This window comes from Symphalangus syndactylus, chromosome 12, assembly GCF_028878055.3.
Source record: "Symphalangus syndactylus isolate Jambi chromosome 12, NHGRI_mSymSyn1-v2.1_pri, whole genome shotgun sequence".
NCBI lineage: Eukaryota > Metazoa > Chordata > Mammalia > Primates > Hylobatidae > Symphalangus > Symphalangus syndactylus.
The window spans coordinates 135,711,904-135,738,657 of NC_072441.2; the positions used below are offsets into that span (position 1 = coordinate 135,711,904).

General features: G+C 39.1%; 1 protein-coding gene across 3 annotated transcripts in view; it reads left to right on the top strand.

The window, feature by feature from the left end:
• The window catches only part of HIVEP3 (HIVEP zinc finger 3), a 527,761-nt gene that overhangs the window by 82,237 nt on the left and 418,770 nt on the right, over nucleotides 1–26,754 (top strand). The window contains exon 2 of one of the 3 annotated variants that reach the window (XM_063625158.1): nucleotides 26,189–26,300. The gene's annotated coding sequence lies outside the window, so the exon portion shown is untranslated. Of the gene's footprint in view, nucleotides 1–25,739; nucleotides 26,301–26,754 lie in introns of those variants that run through there. The other 2 variants (XM_063625161.1, XM_055255397.2) reach the window with 2 other exon arrangements.

Below are 26,754 nucleotides of genomic sequence, written 5' to 3' on the forward strand. Positions count from 1 at the left end.
CAACTCCATCATAACTAGAAGTGTAAGCTTGTTTTCCATGTTTTAAATAATTATTAGAAGGGCATTTCAAATGCTCCCTTCTTCTTTCAGTATTTAATTGCTTTTATGGTCAAAGACTTTAATGTGTCTCATGATACTCTCTAAGTGGCAAGACAGAAGCAAAGCTATGTGTTAGAAATGTGGGAATTTCCAGCACAGTCAGGAGCAGAAACTAGGGGATTGCATTCTAATTATTTTTCTTCCTTAAAGTTCAAATGTGGTTAGAATGGTAACTGACTAGCTCAATATGCCTTCAATTTCTGGCCAGATATATTACATGTTTAAACAAGAACATATCTCCCTGTTAACAGAGTATCATTTTTACTTATATGGACCAATAAGACCATTTGCTATAACAGCAACTCAAAGAATTTCAGATGCAAAGTTTTATTTTTTAAATCAATAGTCTTTATGTTTTTAGGGCAGTATGAGGTTTACAAAATATTGATCTGAAAGTACAGAGAGAGTTCCCACATATCTCTTTGCCCTCTTCACATAGTGTCCCCTATTATTTACATGTTATATTAATGGAGTACAAAATGCAAAGTTTTAAAACTGAGTCAGAGGTAAATGCTTCCCAGGTGGCAGTAGCTCACAGCATAGTGATTTTTCTATTTTCCTGTGAGAATAGAGGGGAAGGCATGGATGGGATAGAGCATTCTACTCAGAAGCACAAATGCAATTATTATACATCCATGCCGATACAAAGCTTTGATTAGAAACAAGCATCAGAACCTTAAAACACCTCTTAAGTTAATCACCAATGTGTTACTCCTGGTTATACAAAGTCCAAGGTGCAAAGTGTTCCCAGGGAAGAAAGTTTCTGTAGGAAATACTCTTGGGGCTGGTGGAGGAGGAGAGCATGGTACCGTGTTTTTTTTGTTTGTTTGTTTTATTTTTTTTTTTGCAGTTGCAAGATTTAATAGAGTGAAAACAGAGCTCCCATACAAAGGGAGGGGACCCAAAGAGGGTAGCCATTGCTAGCTGGAATGCCCGGGTTTATATCCTGATCATTGTCCCTCCCGCTGTGCTCTCAGATGATAGATGACTGGCTATTTCTTTACCTCCTGTTTTTGCCTAATTAGCATTTAAGTGAGCTCTCTTTACTACCTGATTGGTCAGGTGTGAGCTAAGTTGCAAGCCCCGTGTTTAAAGGTGGATGTGGTCACCCTCCTAGCTAGGCTTAGGGATTCTTTGTCGGCCTAGGAAATCCAGCTAGTCCTGTCTCTCAGTCCCCCCTCTCAACAGGAAAACCCAAGTGCTGTTGGGGAGGTTGGCCGATGATGGCTCTAACTGCTTCCTGCTGAATTGGGGCATAGTAGGGGTCGTGCAGTTGAGATTTCCTCAGGAGGGGTGCCTTCAATGTCATCAACATCAGAGCATGGGCTAGCAGTCTGGTCCAGGGATCCATGGTAGATTTTAGTTATGGACTGCCTCTGGGGCTACATTTGAAGAACAATTTGTAGCCTTACAGCTTCGATTCTGGAAGAGACAAGCTTAACAAGGAGGTTAAAGATACAGGGTCCAAAGAGGAGTAACAATGTTATAGCTGCTAGAGGTCCTAAGAAGGGAGAATCTAGGGCATCCATTGGCTGAGGAGGCCCCAGGGTCTGGTGTTTTGAAGCTCCTCTGCTCTATGTTGTATTCAGTCTTGAATTTCTTTAACTTTCTCGGTGACGATTCTGGATTGATTAACATGATAACAGCATTCTTCCCCTAAAAATAAACAGGTTCTCCCTCTTTTGGTGATAAAGTCTAAAAGCTCTTCGCTTTTGAAGGACCACTGCTGCTAGGGCGTTAAGTTGATCTTGCAAGATGACCAGGGAGTCACCGACCCGTTCCATGTCTCCATTTAGTTCTTGAGATAGTCTGTAGAACTGAGTAGAGGTTGTGATACTGCCAGTGCCAGTACCTAGTCCATCTAGCACTCCTGCTCTGATAACAAAAGGAAGAATGGGTACTCTTTTGTTGCAGGGCTTAGATACAACATAATTGTATAAATCTTGCTCAGTGTAGATGGTCATAGGGGGCACTAAGAATGAGAGGAAGCATGTAGATTCTGAAGAGCTATTCAAACAACGATAGGCTGAGGTACCACAGACAAAAAATATTCCTGAGGGTAGGCAGATATTTGTGTGGGAGGAGTTACCCACCTGATGCATTAGGAGTTGGTTGTGTCTATAGTATTGCTAAAGTTTACACAGGTGAGGTTCGAGGTGTGGATTATTTCCAGACTGGAAACAAGAGGTCCTACTAAAATGGAAGTGGTGTTTATTTCTGGGCTGAAAACAGACTTAAAGCATCCTCAAAGAAGTATGGTCTAGCTGGCAAAATAAATTAGGCACACAGATAATGTTAATAGTTTGTCTGTGTGTAGAGAAGATGGAGAAGGGAGCCTCAGAAAGTGAAGTGGGAATATTTGGCTGGGCAGACTAAAGAGATCAATGAATTCAGGCTCAGGAATTTGGACTCAAGGCAGGTAGTGGGAAGCCACTGAGGATTTCAGATTGTTTTGATTTTTATGGATTACTTTGTTTATTTTCTATTTAATTTTTTTTAAATTATGCAAAACATTTACATGCTTTTGAACTTAAAACTATAAAATATGATACATTCAAAGAGATCCAGCTTCCACCTAAATCTCCTTCCCAATGTTCTTTCCTCTCTCCTATAGGTAACCCATTTTATTAATTTTTGGTTTATCTTTCCATTTCTTCTTTTTGAAAATATAAGCAAATATGTGGCTGGGCGCGGTGGCTCATGCCTATAATCCCAGCACTTTGGAAGGCTGAGGCAGATGGATCACGAGGTCAGGAGATTGAGACCATCCTGGATAACACGGTGAAACCCCGTCTCTACTAAAAAATAAAAATAAAAAAAAATTAGTTGGGCATGATGGTGGGCGCCTGTAGTCCCAGCTACTCGGGAGGCTGAGGCAGGAGAATGGCGTGAACCTGGGAAGTGCAGCTTGCAGTGAGCCAAGTTCACACCACTGCATTCCAGCCTGGGCGACAGAGTGAAACTTCGTCTCAAGAAAAAAGAAGAAAATATAAGCAAATATGTATATATCTTCCTCTTTATATTAAAAAAAAGTAGCATGTTATGTTCATTCTTCTGAATTTTGTATTTTCAAAATATATCAATATATATTTTCCTCACTCCTTTCTGTGTCTGAGAATTATTCATATAATTCTCAATTTTATGAATGCATCATAATTTATTCAACTAGTCCCCGATTCATGGACATTTGGGGGTTGTTTTCAGTTATTTACTGTTACAAATTGTGTTTTGATAAATAGCTTTGTGCATGTATCATTTTATATATTGCTAGTGTGTCTTTGGGATAGATTCCTAGCTTAAAGGATCAAGGCTTAGGTAATTTGGCCATACATTGCAAAAAAATTCCATAGGGGTTATACCACTCTGCATTCTTGCTAACAGTGCATGCAAGTCTCAGATTCTTCACAGTCATGCCAGTAGGGTATGTCATCAAACTTTTGGATTCTTGCATGTCTGATAAGGGGAAATGGTGTCTTGGTGTAGTTCTAATTTGCATCCACAGAAACTACTGATATTTTAGGGATAAATCAGTGGGCCTTAACAACTTTAAATGTGGAGGCCAATGAGAATGAGAAGAGTAAAAGGATGAAAAGATCAAGGAGAGCAAATATAGGTGACAATTTATCATTTGAGTTGCTTATGGGACACCCATATGGATGTGTTAATTACGCTTGGGATCTAAGAAAGACATCATACATCCACATAAAGATGGTGGTTGAAGTTGTGAGATTGCATGAGACTGCCAGAGCTGGAAATGTAGATAAGAAGAAGGGCAAGAAAATATATTTCTAATACAGCCACAGTTGGATAAACCAAATCATCTTCTTTCTCTATGTCCTTCCTCCCTTTTTCTATTATGTTTGAGGTTTTAATTTTTATTATTAATATTATTATTTTCAGACTTAGAGGTGACAGATCTTCTGTGTCCCCTACTGAAATACTTGAGAAAAGAATGACAAAGGAAATTGGTGGATTACACTTGCCACTGAAAGTGTGGTCCAGCGATCCGGTAGCAGAGAGATCACCTGTGAGCTTGTTAGAAGTGCAGAAGTTCAGACCCCAGCCCAGATCTATGGCTTAGAAATGGTGTTTTCTCAAGATGTGCGGGCAATTCATGGCTTCTCCATGCCCTTTTGATCAGCTGGACTTTGCTGGACAAAGTAAAAAGTTGTCTGGTTGTGCCTTAAATTTATAATTCCAGATCATAACTGGGTGCTCTGTATTTTCTACTATGTTTCTCCAGTGGGCCTGCTTTCACAATCCCAAGGTTATTACTTCACACTTTTTCCCCTTCTGCAAGTTTCACTTAACCTCCCTGCTTATTCTCAAACCATGTCCTTCCCTATTTTATGTAGAAAGTTGAAGCCATCAGATGGGAATTCCCTCACACTTCCACCACCAAATTTATCACCATGCTGGCATTTACACCCCCTTTCCTTCTTCTCTGTAGTGTGATGGAAGAAGTATTCCTTCTTAGATCATAGACCACTGTTCCTATGTGTGCCTGGATTCTATTCCCCTTCTCTAGGATCGGCTCCTTGGCCATCGTCTTCCAGTGCCATCAATGGCTCCCACTTTTCTGGATCATTCCCATCAGTAGACAAACCTGATGACATCAACTGTCTTTTTAAAAACCACTTCTTCCTTGACTGCTTGCCCTACTCTACCCACTGCCCCATTCCTTTGCTTCCCTTCACAGTAAAACTTCTTGAAAGAATTGCCTTCATGCTGTCTGCCTTCCATTCACTTTTCAGTGTGTTTCAGCCTGGCCTCTAACTCACCACACCATGGAAACTGCTCTTGTCAAGGTTATCAGTGACCTCAGTGATGTCAAATCCAATGGATACTTTCAGCAAAATTTGACACATTTGACCATCTTGAAATGTTCCCTCTTGTGGTTTTTGGGACACCATACTCTGCTGGTTTTCCTCTTCTACCTGCCTTTTGGTGTTGATGTTTTCTCTCTTTCTTTCTCTCTCTCTCTCCCCCCCTCCCTCCCTCCCTCCTTCCTTCCCTTTCCTCCTGTCCTCCCTCTCTCTCTCCTCTATCTTTACCAGCTTCTCTCTTTATCCTCTCTCTTCATGCTCTCCGGTTATACTTGTGCTCTCTCACTTCCCCCACCTTCTCAAATCTTCTCTCCTTTCATTCTCAATTTTTTTCTTTAGAGGCAACATTCATTTTATAGCTCCCCATAACTTTCCCATTCCCTGTTGCCTTTTACACCACGTGTTTCATGCATTTACACTGACTACCTGGCTTCTGTGGCCATTTGTGTTTGGGATCACTCTCCTAAGCCACATATTGTAGATATTTATGTAAACATTTTTCTCTCTTTCTTGATAGTATGTTCTCTAAGAGTTCGTTTCACCTCCAACAGTGCCTAGCATAGTGCCTTGAGAATAATAGAAATAAAATTTATTGAATAAAATAAATAAGCAAATACATATGTACATGCAAAGATTCTTGAAAATCTGAAATTTAAACATTTTCACTTTAAAGAGGGTGCATAAGAAAAATGCCTGGAACAGTATTGGGCACCTAATGGGCATTTGGGGTTTTTGGTTAACTAATTGAATGTTAGCGATCTGTAGATTTCTGATATGACAAATAATGACTCACTCACCATTTAGAAGTACTCTGAAGTATCTATATTTTTAAAAATTCAGCTCAATTATATATTTCATTAGAAGTAGAAATATGAGGCAGAGAATGTCAGGATATTAGAAAAATATGATTGAATATTTAGTGACTTCTGACATAAATGGCTGTTAAGAATAAAACAAAGTATTTTACGTTAATGTGAGTATATCTTTTATGTATGGTTCAAAAATCATTCTGTAATTAATAGTACTAAATGAAAATACTAATAGCCTAAGGCTAGTGCCTCAGACTAAAGTAAAATAGTCAATAATCTGATCAAATTATGAATAATAAAAATATATTAATAATGAGAATTGAAAAATGGGAAATAAAAAATAAAGAAAAATAAAAAAAGAAAAATGGGAAATAAAAACAATGATTTGGAGATGGAAGGTATATATTTAGCTTAATAACCTCAGGCAAGTCCTGTGTCTTGGTTTTCTTAGGTCTAAAACAAGAAGATTGGATTTAGTTATCTCTAAGTTCCTTTCCAGCTATAAAATCTTTGTATTTATGTAATAAATAAAGGGCTGCTAGTTCTATGATCCTGATGTTTACTTTTTCAATGCATGTTTGATTCTGTTCAGAGAAAATACCTGGTAAGCCCTAATGGAAACCATCTGTTAGAAAAGGAAGGAGACAGAATCGTGGAGCTCTGTTGACTTCCCTGGTCTTACCAGTGAAGAGAAGAGGTGTAGTAATTCTTAAAAAGGAAGAAAGAAGAGAGATCAAAGTGGAAGAAGGAAAAAATAAAAAGAAGAAAAAGGACTAAGCACTTTCCTCTTTCCTCTGAGAAACTGTGGTGGCTCTCCCACCTTTCTGGAGACTCGTCAGCACCTGCCTGGTGGACAGCACCACATCTCTTAAATTCTAAGGTTCTAACCCCTCTATTCCCAAATTCTGGAGTTCACTAACAAAGTGGTTTGCATTCTTTAAAAAATGAAATGAAACCAAAGAGGGACACACAGAGGGCTTCCAAAATAAAATGCTAGATCTTAAATTGGGTGCTTGGTTTATGAATTATTTTGTATTGATCAACTTTCCATTATAAAATAAATGAATTAAAAATATATATCACAATAAAACAAAAAGAAGAGCCATTCTCATTTAAAAAGAGGCCTTATCTCCAGAGAAATAATTAGAGGCTATAATCTATCAATCCTAAAGGGTTTTAGTAAAAACCCTTACTGCTCCCTCCGAGGTATAAGGTAAGCTGAGGTAAGCAAGCAGGGTAGTGGCAAAGATCACATGTGAGAACAAGAATGTGAAGAGGAATGTGAAGAGGAAAATAGAAGGGATCTAGATATTTGATGAAGTCCAGAAAGGCTGGCTTTGATATGAACAGCAGCATTTCAGTCAGGCTCATGAGAAGCTCCACAGTGCAGAAGTCAAAGAATATGATCTTGCCTTTGAGCAGAGTCTGATGAAAATTCCTATAGTGGGACTCAGATTCCCCCATATTTTTGTATTTAGGTTATGACAATGAGACTAAGAACCAGATTGTCACTAACAGAAAGCAAAATCTCAGCATAATTTTCATTGTGTGGAGTTCAGAAATGCATTTGAACTGCAGGCTTCATCATTTGTATCTCTGACCATTTGCTTTTATGCCTGGAGGAAGGTCCAGGCAGTCACTAACTGCTCAAATCCTTCCATTCTGGACTTGCTCTTCCTCTGTCAGTTCTCATCCATACTTTGTTTCTGAGTGTTCTAGATGGCATTAATCAACATTCATCAGTGGCTTGGTTACACTGAATTATCTTGGTTCCCTTCCCCCATTACTTCATCTTCCCCTGAACTTCCTCCTTCTCCTGGACTCATTAACACTCATTCTTGGCATTCAGTAGATGTTGATTGAGCACTTACTATGTGTTAGTTACTGTTCCAGGTGCTGGGGACAAGTGGGTGAGCCACATATACATGGCTTCTGCATTGATGCAGGGTATGGTATGGCGGGGAAGGAGAAGGTAGATGTTAAACAGCCTTCTACAGAGGTTAATACATATTTTGGTCCATGCTGTATAGAGAAGATGTGGTGCTATGAGAGACAATATCAGGGGTGACCTACTCAAAATAGAGTGGCCAGGAAACTCAGCTCTGAGGAGGTGGCATTTAAATTGCGTCCTGAGTAATAAGAGGGAGCCAGGCAAGTGAAAGAGAGGAAAGCATGTTCCATGCAGAAAGTAAAGTATGTGCAAAGGCCAGGATAAGAAGACTGTGGCACTGGAAGACCTGAAAGAAAGCTGGTGACACACCCCAGACACATACAGTGGTGTTAACAGATAAAAACAATGGTTGATTTGTCCACATATGGAATACTTTGTGCAGATCTGGGCACACTACTCTTAAGGTGCTGGCATAAACAAGTGCTCATGATTGGTTGTTCAGTGTCAAATGTATGGCATGACTCTACATATACAATGTACCAGTTAGGATTCTCAGTTGCAAGTGCTAGAATGTCCAATCAGAAGTTTCTTAAGCAAAATAGATATTTCTTAGTTGACATATCTGAAAAGTCCATGACCAGGGATACCCTCAGGCCTGGCTTTATCAATGGTTCAAATGTTTTAGACTGGCACTGTCCACTAGAGATAAAATGTGAGCCATATGCATCATCACTTCAACATGTAATCAAAATAAAAATTATTGGTGAGATATTTTGCATTCCTTTTTTCCTTCTAAGTCTTTGAGATGCAGTGTGTCTTTTGTACTTACATCACATCTCTGTACTGGTCACATTTCAAGTGTTCAACAGCTACATATGGCTAGTGGCTACCATTTTGGATAGTACTTACATCACATCTCTGTACTGTTCACATTTCAAGTGTTCAATAGCTACATATGGCTAGTGGCTACCATTTTGGCTCTAAAGGAGTCCTGTGACCACCTTGAACCAACATCATGACCAGGAAGAAAGTGTTGTGCCCAGCAGTTTAGAACCAAATCACATGCTGTACCCCAAGACTGCAGGAGAGGGGTAGGCTCCATGTGAACTCTGTGTATAGAATGTATATTTATTATTTTTGGCCACCCAGTATCCATTTATCTGACTTTGGATAATAATGTTGGGGGATCAATTCTCCCCACGTAAAGAGGACTGGAAAGAAGACCATTAATGGAGGTTATCTCTGGAAAGAATGATTCCAGGGGTTATAAATGGTACCACTTTTATTTTCTGTTTTATAGATTTCAGTTTTTAGTTTATTGCTACTAGCATGCACTATTTTATTTTTATTTATGCTTTTAATGAAGAATATAAACATAGCTTTCTTTGTTATAAAAAGATTAGGACCAAATAGGGAGAATGATCTAATACTAGGGTAACCAAATGGTTTTCCTAGGACAGCCCTGTCTTATACCAGTGATTATAGTGTAATTATTAATACCTTTACCTCCAGTGTGTAATTATAGTGATTATAGTGTAATTATTAATACCTTTACCTCCAGTGTGTCCCATCATAAGAGCATATGGTCATCCAATATAATAATACTTTAAAACCATCATGGTACTGATATGGTTAATTCAGACTTCACAAATACCTTGAGATAACAGAATGATTTGATAGATACACCTTGAACCCCAATAAAAGACAGAATAGTCACACCTTGTATTTCTGCATCATCAGGAAGTGAGGCATTCCAAGAGTTAATTTTTCTAACTGAAGCTTGCCCTCTAAGCATCAAAATGTTTTAACATTTAACTACTTTTGATGGAAATATTACTCTGTGATATTTTATATTTTCCCAACTTCTTAAGTGGAGTAGACCAAACATAATGGAACTACTTCTTGTTGACACAAGTTATTGCAGAGCTTTCCACCTGGTGGACAAAAGCTCACTGGTGTGTTGTGAATGGATTACAGGTGTGTGGAAATATGATCCCTCCATCTCCACCTCTCAGGGAAACCAGGCCGGGCTTGAGGGGTGACAGAAGCCCCTGGATCAGTTGCCTCTTGCTGAGTCATCTGAATAGATTCATTTTCTGTGTGCATCTTGACTTGCACATGAGTCATCTGAATAGATTCATTTTCTGTGTGTGTCTTGACTTGCAGTAGGTCTGGAAGCATTAGTTACTGCTTTGTATTATAGTTCAGAGATTCTGGCAGGTGACCCTCCATCTTGGGGTTACAGAGGGTTATTTACATTTACCCTTGAACTGAATTTCCCTGAATTGACTACTTCTCCTTGCTCTTTGTAGCACTCTTCCTTTTTACTTTGCAGGCAATTGCCACTGCTTGTTACTGTCTTTCCTATGTAGTCTGCTATCTTATTTTACACAGGTTTGTTTAGGTTAGGTGAAATATACTTGAGTATAGCTTGACTCCGCTAACTGAAGATTTAGTGGTAGCTGTTCACATTGTTGTCTTTGAAACTCATTGCTGTGCTGTTGCTATGCTCCAGGTATCTAAGATGATCTTAGAATATCACATTATGTTTCCTCATTAGAGATGGTAGAAATCTTATAGAGGGCTCTTTATTCTTAGTGAGTTGTAGTTTATTTTATATATATATATATATAATATATAAAATATATACATATATATGTATACAGAGAGAGAGAGTGAGAGAGACGTTTAAAAAACATGGAGGACAGTTATGCCCTCTTTGCAAACCAATCTCAGAAAGGTCAGTTGTCATGTTCACTCAACAAATAGTCCCTTGTTGCCATTCTGAAACTGAATGTCCTTGTGGCTGGACAACTGGACTCAGCCAATAAGGCATTTCTGATGCTTTTGTTTTCTTATGCAAGGATGGACCTTTTCCAGCATTGTAAATGACAGCAGGAAATACTCAATGGGGCACAGGAAATAATTAACATCATCTGGGATAGTCTGGCTCAGAAGTTAAAAGTAAGGATTTTAAAATCTGACCTGGGATTGAATTCTAGTTCTAGCATATGTTAATTCTGTGGATTAGACGAGTTTCTTAGTCCCTCTGAGTCCCACTTCTCTCACTGAGTTGTTGTGAAGATGAAATGAGAACATGTTTGCTATTAGCTAAGGATAGTTTTTGGCTAGTAGTGAGTGGTCACTAAATTGTAGTTGTTTCATTATCATTTTTAATAATAATAATATATGGAGTAGTTAATGATTAATGACAAGACTTACCTTTGGGGAAGCTAGAATAAATAATAAAACATAAGTATAATATTTTTGTCATTGGCCTAATTTTGAGTAATTAGTTGCCTGTCATATTTCTCACTCAGTAGTGACATGTATGAACAATTCTGAAGTTAAATGGACTAGAAAGCCTCTAGAGTTATTTTATTCTTCACTATCCATGGTGTTTACTATGTGGCATCATATTCTTTGCCAGGCAATTGCAGGCTGGTAGATGCTTTCAGCAAGACAGTTGTCCTGGATTATAACTGACTGATAGTTTACACAGATTCTGCCCTCCACTTTTTGAAAAATTGGTACATTATTTGTACTTTACTTAACTCCTATAGGATTTTCCCCATATATCTTACATTTCTCAAAAACAACAGATAGAGGTGTTTTTGGAACATCTGTCATTCCTAAAGCTCTTTAAGCAAGTTTCCAAGAGGATAGTGATTACCCTGACCAACTGCTGTACCTTCTTCTGTTTGCTGTTGCAAAAGATGCAGAAGTACCTATAAGAAGGTAGACTTCTAGTTTCTTCTCAAAGATGTAGAGAGCTGGGAAGGATTGTTCCTAAACTTATAGTGAAAAAAAATCTTTACGAATAGAAAGTTCACAACTTTTCTTGAGCTCACTGGAGTCCTAATGTTGCTGGGTACGCAGCAGGCCCCAAATCGAGAAAGAGATAGGTATCTTCAGGGACAAATGAGATGAGAGCTCTGACTTACCTAAGCAAGAAACATACCTGTATGAATTCAGCTAAGGTGGTTGTTGAATAGGTGGAATCTGGCCTAATGAACTCTAGTAGAAGAGGGCAAAGCCCTAGGGATAATAAATAAAGGAGATCACACTTTCTTTCTTAGACTCATTCCTCCATGAACCCCATCACAGGTTCACAGAAATGGTTAGGAGAGTCTACAGAAAATCTCCCTTGTAGTGAATTGCTGGAGGAGAGGAAAAGAAACTGCTGTGAGAGGGGTGAGAAATTCTACCTGGACCTTTATTCCCTACCTCCCCTATGAACAGAAGCCTTAATTAGTGTGACATGTATGTAGAAGGGAGCAAACATTATCACTCTTAGGATATGGTAAAATCCCATTACATCTAAGATAAGGGAACAGGGAAAAAATCTTAATTCCGGGGGAAAGGATGGGTATACATTCTGGATTCAGAAGTGACCCAGGGGAGGGATGGGATCACTGGGAAGGATGCTGCTTCAGGACTCAGTGATATAGTGCTTGCCTAAGACTACAGCCTAATCAGAACAATAGAAACCATTTCCTCCACACACCCCCAAACCAGGCTAACAAGAGAAGGCAGAAAAAGAAAAGAAAAGAAGAAAAAACAGAAGGAACAAAAAACAGCTAGCAAAATAGATTTTAATTTAACCATATCAATAATCACATTAAATGTGAATGGTCTAAACATACCAGTTAAAAGATGGAGATTGTCAGATTGTATAAAAAATTAAGAACCAGCTATACACTTTCTATAAGAAACCCACTTTAGTTATAAGACAGATAGGTTAAAAGTAATAGAATAGAAAAAGATATGCTGTGCAAACACTAATCAAAATAAAGCTGAAGTCTTTATATTAATATCAGACAAATGAGACTTTTAGAACAATGATTATTATCTGGGATAAAAAGGAACATCAAATAATTATAAAAGGCTTGATTATCCAAGAAGACATAACAATACTAAACATGTATGTACCTAACGACAGAGTTTCAAAATACATGATGCAAAAGCTGATAGAATCAAAAAGTGAAATAGATAATTTCACAATTACAGTTGAAAACAGTGCTTGTTTTTCAGTAAATGATAGAACAAATGGAAAGAAAATCATCAAAAATATAGATGACTTGAGCAATATTATCAACCAACTTGACCCAGTTGATATTTATAGAATACTTTATACAACAACACTTCTTTCTAAAGTGCATATGAAGCATTCTCCAAATGATACTATATTCTGGGCCATAAAGCAAATTTAACAACCTTAAAAGACTAGAAATGATAGAAAGCATAGTCATGAACTATAATGGAATTAAGCCAGAAATCAATAATAGAAAGATAAGTGGAAAATCTTCAAATGTATGGAGATAAAACAACACATATCTAAATAAACCATTTGTCAGAGGAAGTCTTAAGGCAATTAGAAAAGCATTTTGAACTGAATGAAAAAGAATTACAACATATCACAATTTGGGAAATGAAGCTAAAGTAGTGTATAGATGGAAATTTATAGAGTTAAATGCTTACACTACAAAAGAGGAAAGGTCTTCAATCAGTAAGGTAAGCATCCACCCTAAAAAGAAAAAAACTAGATAAAGAAGAACAAATTAAAACTAATGCAAGCAGAAGGAAGAAAATAATAGGAGCAAAAATCAATACATTTGAAACAAAAAAGCAATTTGGATATATCAATCAAACCAAAAGCTAGTTCTTTGAAAGATCAGCAAAATTAATGAACTTCTAGGCGACTGACCAAGAAAAAAGAAGATACAAATTATCAATATCAGAAATGAAAGAAGGGACATCACTCCTGACCCTATAGACATTAAAAGAATAATAAGGTAGTGCAACAAACAACTCTGTGCCCATAAATTTGACAGCTTAGGTGAAATGAACCAATTCCTTGAAGGACAGACATACTAAAATTCATTCAAGAAGAAATATATATCTTCAATAGTCCCATATCTTCTAGGGAAATTGAAGTTATAGTTAAAAGCCTTCCAAAAACAAACAAACAAGCACAAAACAAAACAAAACAAAACAAAAAAACGCAAGGCTAGTTCAACACTGGAAAATCAAACAGTGAAATTAAATATATTTACAGAACTAAGGAAAAGAAAAACCATGATTATCTCAATAGATTTACAAAAAGCACTTTAAAAATTAATCATCTATTCATGATTAAAACTATCTGCAAACTATGAATAGAAAGCAATTTTCTTAACCTCATAAAGAGCATCTACAAAAGGCTACAGCTAACAATACACCTACTGGTGAAAAACTAAACACTTTCCCCTTAATACAAAAACAATGCAAGATATTCTCTCTTATGACTCCTATCTGACTTCGTATGGAAAGTCCTAGATAGTACAATAATGCAAGAAAAAAAAATAAAGGCTTAAAGATTTAAAAGGAAGAAAGGAAACAATGTCTTTTCACGTATAACTTTATTGTCTTTGTAGAAAAACCCAAAGGATCATTAAAAAGTTTCTAGGACTAATAAGTGAGTTTAGTAAGGTTGCAAGATACAAAGTCAATTGTATTTCCCTTCATGCTAGCGATGAACGTATGGACTTTGAAATTTAGAGAGCAATAGCCTTTTCAGTAGCACCAAAACCCACAAATTCTTAGGTATAAATCTAACAAAAACAATATTCAGGATATGTATGCTAAAATCTAGAAAATCCTGGTGAAAGCAATTAAAGAACAGTAAAATAAATAGAGATACTATATTCATGGATCAGAAGACTCAATATTGCTAAGATGTCAGTTTGTCCCCATTAAAACAAATCTGAAAAAGCACAAAGTTGGAGGACTCAGACAGTACCCAATTTCGAGACTTGTTAACGAAGTTATAATAATCAAGGAAGTGTAGTGTTGACAAAATGATAGATACAATAATCAGTGGAACAGAGTTGAGAGCCCAGAGGTAGACCCACACAAATATAATCACCTCATTTTTGACAAGGGTGAAGAAATGAGTCTTTTCAATAAAGGGTGTTGGAACAACTGGATATCTATATGCAAGAAAATGAACCTCAACACATACCTCACACCTTAAAAAACAACTGAGAAAAAGATCATAGATCTAAATGTAAAAGATAAAACTACAACACATCTAGAAAAAAAATCATAGGAGAAAATATTTATGACCTTTGGTTTGGCAAAGAGTTTTTAGATACAACATTAAAAGCACAATCAATAAAAGAAACATTAATGAATTGAACTCGAAATAAAAATTTTGCTCTGTGAAAGACAAAGTTAAGGGAATAAAAAGACAAGACACAGATTGTGAGAAAATATTTGCAATCACATATGTAATGAAGGACTTGTATCCAGAATATATAAAGAACTTTCAAGCTTCAGCAAGAAAGTAAACAACTCTATAAAAAATGGGCAAAATATTTGAACATATCTTTTACCAAAGAAAGCATATGATGGCAAATAAGCATATGAAGAGACACCTAACATTATTTTTAATTAGGGAAATCAAAGTTAAAACCACAATGAACTATCATGCATATCAATTAGAATAGCTACAATTAAGAAAAAACAAACCTGACGACAGTAAGTGTGTGCTGGCAAGGATGCAGAGCCACTGGAACTCTTTCATGTTCTTGTTAAGAATGCACAATGGTACAACCACTTTGGGAAGTAGTTTGGCAATTTCTTATAAAATTAAAGATATACTTATTATATGATCCAGCAATCCCACTCCTTGGTATTTACTCAAGTGATTGAAATTTTGTGTTCACTTAGAAACCCATACATGAATATTTATAACAGCTCTACACATAAACACCCAAACTGGACACAACTGAGATATTCTTCAACAGGCAAACAGAAGTGATATATCCATAAAATGGAACACTGTTCATCTGTAGAAAGGCACAAGTATTGATTCATGCAACATCATGGATGAATCTTAAATCCATTTTGCTAAGTGAAAGAATCCAGACCCAAAAAGTTCATATTTTACTATTCCATAGGACACTTTAGAAAAGGCAAAACTACAGTTATGGGAAATGCATTGCCAAGGGTTGGGGTTTGGGTTGGGGTTGACTGCAAGGGAGCAACATGAGGTAACTTTGTGGCTGATGGAACTGCTTTATATGGTACTGTGCTGGTGGCTACAAAACTCTATGTATTTGTCAAACCCATAGATCTGTACACCATAAAGTGTAAATTTTACCATATGCAAATTAAGAACAAAATCAATCAGGATACTGAGGAACCCAAGATGTAATGCAGAATATGACAAATGAATCTAACTGCATTGCACATGTATAACATAAATTCATTGAAGATGATGAGAAAGAAGGGAGCTGACCTAAGTAACTTTGGAATCCTGTAAGGCTAAAGACAAAAAGAACTGTACACAGACACTGTACTCTACATGATAAATCTGTCCTTCACAGGGGTATGTGTCAACCATTCTAAAACTATTTTACATATATACTAGGAATGAACAAATAAGTAAATATATTATTGATAATAAGACGCAGGTGTCTGTCTGAGAAAGAAGTTACTAATAAGCAAAGCAGAATGATGGAGTGAATATCCATGGTGTTTGACTAGAGTCAGAGGTATCAGTATTAACTCATGTTTAAACATATATATATATATAAACACATATACACACACTCACACATATACACTGATAGATACGGAAATATAGGTGTGTATTCATGGATAAACATACATACGTATGTTTCCTAGCTCTGTCTACTGAGATGGCCTGTAGCACTGTAGCACTAAAAGCACTGACATCCCAGTAGCAGTGAGCACATCAGGTTCCCCAATCTTGGTCTCTAAATGCTATTATTTAATAAAAGGAGCCGGGACTCCTTGGAAACATAGGCTCCAGGACTGGGTAGGAAAACTACAAGATGAGCCTGGAGCATCTTCTGGTGCTAGAAAGTAAGAAAGTGCTGAACAACAACAACAACAATGGGAATATGCAGAGTACAGGAACCAACCTGAAAAAGCTCTTATTGGCCAAAGCTGGAACAATTTAGGTCAAAAAAATAAGTAAGGATATATTGGGTTATGACTCAAAGAATACAATAACTATCCATGAGTCTGTGTTGATAAAAATAAAAGTTGAATAAACTGATTATTTGATGGGGAGAAAGGACAGTTCTTCCTTACCAGAAGAATTCCAATGAATAAATAGAGAGAAGTGGAGGAAGTAGAAAATCACCCCTAGAACACTGCAGTCGTAGTTGCTGCAGACAGTTCACCTGATAACTGTTAAACTAATGGGTATAAGTTTGACAAACATGGTGTTTGCATAGTCTCAAAGTATTTGAGACTCCCAATATTTATCAATTGCAAAGGAAAAAATAGTAATTTCATAGTGGAGAAACCTGGCAGATACCACCTTAACCAAGGGATAATGTGGGGTCTCACTAATTTGCTCAAGCAATCCTCCTGCCTCTGCCTCCCAAAGTTCTGGGATTACAGATGTGAGCCACCTCACCCAGACAGTAAGACATATTAACAGCATGTCTCCCTTCCCCAGTTCGATGCACTGAGAAGAGTGCATCATTTCTGTGGCATTCTTGCCAAAACCCCATAATCCCAGTTTAATCGTGAAAAAACATCAGACAAACCCAAATTGAGGGACTGTCTACAAAATACCTGCCAAGTACTCTTCAAAAGGGTCAAGGGCAAGAAAGACAAGGAAAGACTGAGGAATAGTCACAGATCAGAGGAGACCAAGGAGAAATGACAACTAAATGCAGTGTGGGATCCTGAATTGAATCCTGGAATGAAAAAGGACATCAGTGGAAAAACCAGTAACATTAGAGAAAATTCTGTAGGTCAATTAATAGTATTGTACCAATCTCAATTTCCTAGTTTTAATAATTGTACTATGATTATGTAAGACGTTTCTGATAGTGAAAACTGGGTAAAGGGTGTATGGGAACTTGCACAATCTTTACAATTCCTCTATAAGTCTAAAATTTTTTCAAAATGAAAAAAAGTAGGGAGAGCATTTCATTAAATAGCCCTGAAGGAAAGAAATGAAGAATCCTCTGGGCTATAAGGGACACTTTAGACGGTGAGTGAGACTTGTGGAAGAACATTCTGCATATCACCTGGGCACTCCTGTAACCCACTGTAGTCTTTGGACTGTAATTTGAGAATTACTGTAATAGGGTCATCTGACTCAACTCATTTAAAGACATCCTATTTTTAGGGATATTATTTAACTCTTTCTTAAAAATTGCTTTAAAAAGCAGTAGATGCTTTTACAAGCCTTTTTTTTTTTTTTTTGAGACGGAGTCTCGCCCTGTCACCCAGGCAGGAGTGTAATGCTGCAATCTTGGCTCACTGCAACCTCCGCCTCCTGGGTTCAAGCGATTCTCCTGCCTCAGCCTCCTGAGTAGCTGGGATTATAGGCACACGTCACCACGCCTGGCTAATTTTTTGTATCTTTAGTAGAGACGGAGTTTCACCGTGTTGGCCAGGCTAGTCTTGAACTCCTAACTTCGTGATCTGCCCACCTCTGCCTCCCAAAGTGCTGGGACATAGGCGTGAGCCACTGTGCCCTGCCTACAAGCCGTTTTTAAAAGATAATTCTTTTATCCTTCTAAGAGAGGTATGAAGTTTTTTTTCTCCTTGCTTTTACGGACTGTGATTATTGGGGAGAAGGGTTGCAAACTGGTGGTCCATCTTCTGATTCCAATTGTTTTTAGCTACACAGCTTTCAGCTTTTTCATTTTTAAAATGATATGTAGAGAGGCATGAACACTCCAGTTCTCTTTTGCTTATGCCAAGGTACTTTGCACACTTACGTTATTTGATTGGCCCTGAAGGCACATAAGTTTTTTACCCCAGGTGAATGTAATAAATTACATGTGATTTGGGGTGTTTATTCACTATTCTCTAGTCATGACTTTAATGACTTTTTAATGACTTTGCTATGTTTGTCTTGCAGCATTTTTGGGTAGTCTGTGGGTTGCCACAAGAGAACTCCACCCCACCCCCAAAACACACACACACAGTTTAGCCAGAATACACAAACTGACCAGAAGCCAGGTGGCCTCTCTCAGTGCAGGATTGGGTGGCTCCCAAGGGTGCCCATTTGGGAGATGTCAAATGGGTACCCAAAGGAGGATCTCACCAGATCAGAGAAACTCATTTGTGCTACACCACACTCCTTTTGTACTAGAAGCTTACAAGACTGAGGGAAATACTCCAATCACTTTGCTTAATACTTCCCAGAAGGGAATTCTTACCAACATCAGACTCTTCCGGTTCTTGAACCCAAACAGCCTGACAAGGCTACATCCTCGCCTGAGACAGAAAGCTGAGTCAGACTCCAGGAGCTGGTAGCTGAGCAGAGTCTCTACCTCAAACTTTCTAGTGTGCTAGAAAGCTGAAACTCACAGTGGCTTATCACTAGGGTTGTCAGAATTAGCCATGGAGCCTTAAAGATATACATATGCCAAGACCCTCCTGTAGCAACTTGGAAGCATCCATATTTTCCCTAAAACTCCATAGGGTTTTTGATACATAACCTCAAGTAGGACCTTCAGGCTGCAAGAAACTTTAGCTAACATATTTTAAAAATTTCTCTTAATATTCCTTTTTTTTGTTCACAAATTTATGACTATTCCACTTAAGGCACTAATGGGGGCACTTAAGGCACTAATAACTTCACAATGGGGGAAGTTCCCAGCACAGTGACTGGAACATAGTAAGCTCTCCATAACTGCTCATCTCCTTCCTTTCCTCCTTCTACTTCATTTGGACCTTATTTTGATCTGCTATTTCTTTCCCCTACAAACTGAGGTCATAGCCTCCCTGTTGCTCCTTTCCCTTCCCCCCAGCCACCTCCCCCAGCCTCTGGTACCACTATTCTACTCTCTACTCCTATGAGTTTGACTTTTTAAGATTCCACTTATAAGTAAGCTCATCAGGTGTTTTGATGAGCACTGTGTTTAGCTTGAGTGCCACAAATAAAGTGCCTTTTGAAGAATGATGTGAAATTACAAAGGATAGAAGCTAGTTTGAGTGACAGAATTAGATCCCAGATGTCAGGGCAAAATGATGGGCTGATTTGAACAATATGAAACATAATAGGGCTAAATGTAAGGTCTTGTAGTGGGGTCCCAGTGACCAGGTTAGGGAAGGGACCCCAGGTGAATTTCTAAGAACAATAATGTTTGGAGGCATGGGTTACTTTTAGCCTAGAGAAGCTCAGACTCTTAATGACCTGATCAATGGCTTCAGATATTTGAAGGACATTCAGGTGGTTTGGAGATACCCTTGTTTTGTATGTACCCAAAGATAAGAACAAAAATCGGTGAGAAAAAGCTCTGGAACAGAGACTGCAGCTGCATAAGGACTTTCTCATGATCACTTAACATTTATGGAACCCTTATTCCCAGGCACTGTTCTAAGCACTCTACATAGATGATCTCACTGTATCTTCAACTGCCCCGGTGGGTAGGTACCTTTCTTACCTCTACTTAATAGATGAGAAGAAGTCAGTGTTAGGAGGTTATATAACTTGCCCAAGGACATTTTGCTACTAAGTGGTAGGGCCGTAACAACTCCAACTCTCTACCATCTCCTTGCATGTGACTTATGAGGTAAGATATATAAATAATTTAGCAACACCAGGTACATAGTAAGTATTGTTGTTGGCAATAATAATAATGATAGTCCCTAGGAAGTACTGTGTTTCTCATCATGGTGGTTGTAGTTTTCTATGGCTGCCATAACAAATGACCACAAACTCAGTTATTTAAAACAACCCATTTCTCTGCTTACAGTTTTAGAGGCCAGAAATCCAAAATCAAGGTATTGATAGGGCTATGCTCCCTCTGGAGGCTCAGGGGAGGGTCCATTCCTACCTCTTTCTGCTCCTGGTGGCCTCTGGCATTCCTTGGCTTGTGGCTGCATCCCTCCAATCTCAGCCTCTGTAGTCACGTTGCCCTCTAGCCCATCTCCTACCTCAGTCCTATAAGGATACTTGTGATTTCATTTAGGGCCCTCCTGAATAATCCAGGATCTCTCCTCATCTCAAGATCATTAATGTAATCACATCTTTTGCAATATAAGGTGAAATTCAGTTTCTAGGGATTAGGGGGTAGATATCTTTCGGGGCCAGTAATTAGCCTATCACAATGGTATCTAAGCATAGACTGGATGACCACGTGCTTTTCTTTCCACTATTAGAAAAAAAACTACATAGAATTTTATGATTTACAGTATTGGTCAATCATAACACCTGTCTTTCCCTTGTGGAATTTTTGTGTATGTGAAAATAGAATATTTTTAAAGCCTTATTTTATTTTTAATTGACAGATAACACTTGCATATATTTATGGGTACAATATGATGTATCAATACATGCATAGTGTACATTATGGAATGACCAAATCAGGCTAATTAGCATATTAATCACCTCAGATATTTCTCCTTTCTTTGTGGTGAGAACATTTAAAATCTTCTCTTTTAGCTATTTTGAAATATACAGGACATTATTATTATTAACTGTAGTCACCATGCTGTACAGTAGGGCACCAGAACTTATTCCTCCTGTATAACTGAAACTTTGTTCCCATTGGCCAATGTCGCTCCTTTCCCTTCCCCCCAGCCACCTCCCCCAGCCTCTGGTACCACCATTCTCCTCTCTACTTCTATGAGTTTGACTTTTTAAGATTCCACTTATAAGTAAGCTCACACAGTATTTGTTTCTCTGTGCCTGGCTTAATTCACTTAACATAATGTCCTCTAGGTTTATCCATGTTTTCACAAATGGCAGAATTTCCTATATGAAAACAGAATATGTTTTTAACAAGATATCAGTTAGAGGTAAAACTTACATTTTTTCAAATACATAGCCACAGTCCAACACTATTTATTGAATAACACATTCTTTCCTCCACTGATTTAAAATTCAGTTTTTATTTCTTAACTACCTTGTAGTAACCAGGTTTATAGCTAAATTTGTTTCTTGACTTCCATCAATCCACTTTGTAGGTTTCTGCATTTGTACTGTGCCATTTTGTTTACTGTAGCATTAAAGTATATATTTCTAACTGATGAATTGTCCTCCTTTATTATTCTTCGTCAATTTTTTTGATCAATGACTCTTTTACTGTTTTTGTTTTGTCATCATCTATTTCAATTAAAAAAATCCTTATTATCATTTTAATGTGGTCTTGGGAAGAAGAGGAAATAGATGGAATTATTGGCCTGCTATAACAATCCTCTCTTTCTTTTATCTCTCTCTTTCCTTCCTTCCTTCCTTCCTTCCTTCCTTCCTTCCTTCCTTCCTTCCTTCCCTCCCTCCCTCCCTCCCTCCTTCCTTCCTTCCTTCCCTCCCTCCCTCCCTCCTTCCTCCCTTCCTTCTTCCTTTTTTAGTGATTTTACCTGTTTCCATTGAGATTTTCTATTTTTTTGTTATAATTATATGGAAGTTTAATTCCAGACACATATATGTAAGAGATAGATATAGATATGAATTCAAATCTGGAATAAATGTACATATACTCTTATCTTTCAAGACTTCTAACAATTAAATTTTACAACTATATTCTCAATTATTTTTATATTTGACCACATATTTCATTGGCTTTATTCATTACATTTTTTATATAACATGTCTTCTCCTTTCTCGAATTTGTTATCCTGCCTTATTTTTTCCTCAGCTGGAAGAGATCTTCAAGTAACCTTAAATTTTTTTTAATAAAGGGTGTTTGGGTGATATAATTTCTGTATCTTTGAACATACCTTTCTTTTTCATTGCATAAGAGAAATTATAGTTTGGCAGCTGGTAGAATTCTTAAATTGTAATAATGTTCCCTTAGAATTCTACAGAAATTGTACCAGTGTCTTTTAGCATAGTGTTACAGATGAGAAGTATGATATTAGTCTGATTTTCTTTCCTTTTAAGCAACCTGATTTTTCTCCTTTATGAGGAAGCTTGTCATTGTTTGTCTTTGCTCTTGGACTATCAGAGTACATCTGGAAGTGTGTATTCTTTCAGTAGTCCTGCTGCCTAGCACAGCATTTGATCTAAGGCCTAAAGACTTTCTTCAGGTTAAGGAAATGTTCTTCTGTTATTTCCTTGATTGTTGATTTCTTCTTCATTAATGATGTCTCCATCTGGAACTCCTATTAGGCTAATATTGATTGGATATTCTGGATCTATCTGTTATATCTTATGTTTTATCTGATGTTTTAAATCTCTTTTGTGTGTGTGTGGTGTGTGTGTGTGTGTGTGTGTACTTTTTTGGGAGGGGCAGTGGCATTTCAAAAGGAGCTGATATCCTGCCCCTATTCAACCTTTGGCTTCTATTATATTTGGAACAAACCTCTCACTTTCCAAAGAAGCTGTGGACCTGTTTCTGGGTCCAGCCATTCTGTGTGGAGAAACTGACCATGTTCCTGATGTCCCTTAATTTGCCTTTATACTGCTGCCTATGATTCTCCTCCAATCCTGATTCTCTGAGTTTGGGATTTTCCAAGACTGTTTTCTGGAAACCTGTACACTTACTTCTTAGGGGTCTGTATTAGTCTGTTCTCACACTGCTAATAAAGACATACCTGAGACCAGGCAATTTATGAAGAAAAAGAGGTTTAATGGACTCACAGTTCCACATGGCTGGAGAGGCCACACAATCATGGCGAAGGTGAAGGAAGAGCAGGGGCACATCTTACATGGTGGCAGGCAAGAAAGCGTGTGCAAGGGAACTACCCTTTATAAAACCATCAGATCTCATGAGACTTATTCACTATCACAAGAACAGCATGGGAAAAACCTGCCCCCATGATTCAATTACCTCCCACCAGGTCCTTCCCATGACATGTGGGGATTATGGGAACTACAATTCAAGATGAGATTTGGGTGGGGACACAGCCAAACCATATCAGGGTCTTTGCAGAATCATGAGCTTATCAGTACTAATTAGTTTTTCCTCCCATGTCCCATCTACTTTGTATCTTCCCATATTATTCAAAATGTCTGCTTTATTGATGACGTCTTTCCCTGATTCCCAGCATTGCCAGTGAATTTACCGTTCCCCAAACCAAAAGCCCCAGTATGGAAATAGTGGAGAGTTCTGACACATCATATGGATAGCTGGACCAAATGACCTTCTAGCCTCATCTAACTCTGGGAGGCTTTTTCTTTGAAGCAGCATAATTAAAGGGTTGAGAAACAACTTTTACTGAAAAGGCCAGAGAGATAGAGTTTAGTTTACTCAGGAGAACAGAATAAGGTGAGACTTAAATGGTGAGTCACACTAAGCCTGCTGAAGATACAGCAGGAGGGACTAAGATTAAATTACAGCCGAAGTGATTCATCTTGGTCACTACAAAGATCATTTAACCCTTAAAAAGTTGTGTGGCATCATGATACATTGCAAAGCCAAGTTACAAAGCCTCATTTTCCTGGAGCTGTTCTCTTTAAAGGTAAGAGGATGGACTCGAATCACCTTCTGAATTATCTGACAGCCCTGTGACATGATTATACCTTGGTGCCTGAGACGTTAGATGGGAAATAAACAGCAGCATCTAGTAAACTCACCTGGGGAAAAAAAAAAAAAAAAATCATTTTGTTTTCACCCAGTCTTACTGATTTTTTTAGTGTGAAGACAGAATGTTTTTGTCAAAAAACAAGTTCTCCAAATTTATAAACCTGATTGGAGACATCCTTAGTTTCTTCTCAAACATGCTGGGAAAACAGGAATGTCACTGAGACCCCTTCACCATCCCCTCGCAGCCCCTATTCCCTGGGGCTGGGTAGAGGGAGAAGCAGGGGGCAGGGGCTGGATCAGGGAGAGAGTGACAGGCTCTCTGTGGTAGGTCTGTGCCTTGTCACAGAGCCTCCTGGGCTCAGGTCTGTGGTGGCCACGGGAGAGCCAGCTCCACGCTGTGTGGCTGGTGACATTTCCGGCTGCCAGGGCCCAGCCAATCAGTGATGGGCCCAGCTTGCTTGGGCGATGACACATGAAATATGATAATTTTCTGCCAAAGGGCCCTGGAAGAGGGGAAGGAAGAGAGTGTGTGCGTGTCGCTGGGAGGGGTCCACACAGGAGCGCCTGCGATGAGGTGGGAGGGTGACAGTGCACTTGTTTTCACGGTTTGCCTGGCAGGACTAGGCAAGGGAGGGAATGGGCTGTGATGCTGGAGCGGCTGTAGGAGCGCCCCTGTAGCTCCCGAGGTGAGCCACTGCCACTGCTCTTAGGCGGGAACCAGCAGAGGAGCAGACAGCGCCATGCTGGAGCTCTGGGGCTGGGGTGAAAAAGAAACTGTCAAAGACATTTGCCTTCTTATCACACGTGAGCAAGGTTAGGACTCTTGTTTCTTCTCAGTGCTACCTCTTTAAAAGCCAGAACAAAACTGCAGTAAACACCATCTGGGTGGCTGAAGTACTCGAAGAATAATTTTTTTCAAAAAAATTTAGGCTGGAGGTTTTCTCTCCCCCTACCCTGTTTTTCTACTTCCATACCTCCATGCTAACCCTTAAAAGAAAAATGAAAAACAAAACAACAACAGAACTCAATAACAAAATCTTGAAGAAGGGCCTAAGTCTGAATCGTAAAGACTCTAACTAAGGTTCAGATGGTACTTCTGATTCCTGATTCTGGTTGAAAGAAAATATGTCTTGGAATGCGATGTGGCTCTGGATTATGTTCGAGTTTAGAAATAGTGCCAGAGCTATTCTTTAATTTGTGGACATGGACCCTGAGACTGCAGAGCAAGGCAGGGCAGGGCAAGGAGTGCCCGTGTTGAGCTCTCGGGTGCAGAGGCCCCACTCCCTTCAGCCACTGTTGAGGCTCCCCGACCCCTGATCTGCAGCCAGAGGCTGCTGAGATGTGACATGCCTGCTGACGAGAGTGCCCTGTCTCGTCTGACCCATGAACATGGGTGTTCAGAAGTGAAGGATCATGGTGTTTACATAACGTGCCGATTAGTCACTGAGAAGCTCATCAGTGCAATAAATATTTATGGCTTGCATTTGCATTTTTTTCTCTCTCCACGTATATATGTATAATATATGTGCATATATTATACATATATGTTGTTTTTTAAAAAGCACCAATAAATGAAATCCTTATCACTGTGTGCAAGCCTACTGTGGCTTTAGGCATGGGACTGGCTTCCTGCGCTGGGAGTGATAGCTATTCCGAAGTGATAATTGGTGTACTGTGTCTTTAAAAGGTTAAAACCCCTTTCAAAAAAGGTCTGGACTCCTAGTGGAAAAGACAAGCGAGGCATGGGTTGGCTCTGGATTCAGAAAACAGCTGCTGATTAGATTCTGTGTCTGCGGGCTGAATTTATTCCGTGTTTTTCAGCAGCACGAATTCAAGAGGGATGCTTCTGTTTGGGTTTCTGATCGTGATTTATATTTATTCAGAGGAATAACAGAGGGTGGATCTGTTCCCGGCGCGAGCATGCTCACAACCAGCCGACTCTCCCATTATCCAACTGCCTAGTTTGGTGCTTCAATGTACATGGCTATTCCGTGTGCATATGTGTGTATACAAACACGCATGCATGCCTGGATGGACATACGTATGCACAGGTTATTTTTTAAGGACAATTCTTTCAATAAGGTCTTTACCCCTTACTTGAAACAGGTGTTCATGAAAAAAATGCACAAAATCCTGACTGGCCGGAATAATTCATGAAGAAGGGGCTGGATCCGTGGGTCAGAGAACACAGGACCAGTTTGCCATCCCAAGGCCGAAGGTAGGGGACTCTGGGTTTTTATTCGGCGGATGGATTCCTTGCGCTGTATTTTACCTTGTGATTGTGTTTTTGCCTGAGGCCGCACCGAGAAGCAGGATAGCGAGCTGCGATTCCATTTTGTGGCTGCCTTTCTTAGGCAAGGTGTGCGGCTGCCGAGACGCAGGGGCCGGCCGGGTGGGCTGCGCGTGGCGGCCAGTGCCCCCGGTGGGCTGAGCGCGCTGCTTGGCCTGGTGCTGGGGAGCGGCGCGAGCCTCAAGTGACCCCCGCGCGTCAATCACAGGCGGCGGCGGCGGCGGCGGCGGCGGGGCTGTAACCCTGTGCGCGCCGTGCGCTCCAGCGCTGCTTGCAGCAGGCTCTGCTGGGCTCTGCACCCGCGCACTGGCGGCCGGCTCCATAGGAGCCTCGGCTGGGGGACTTAGGCATCGCGTCCCGTGGCACCTGCGTTTCCTTGTGC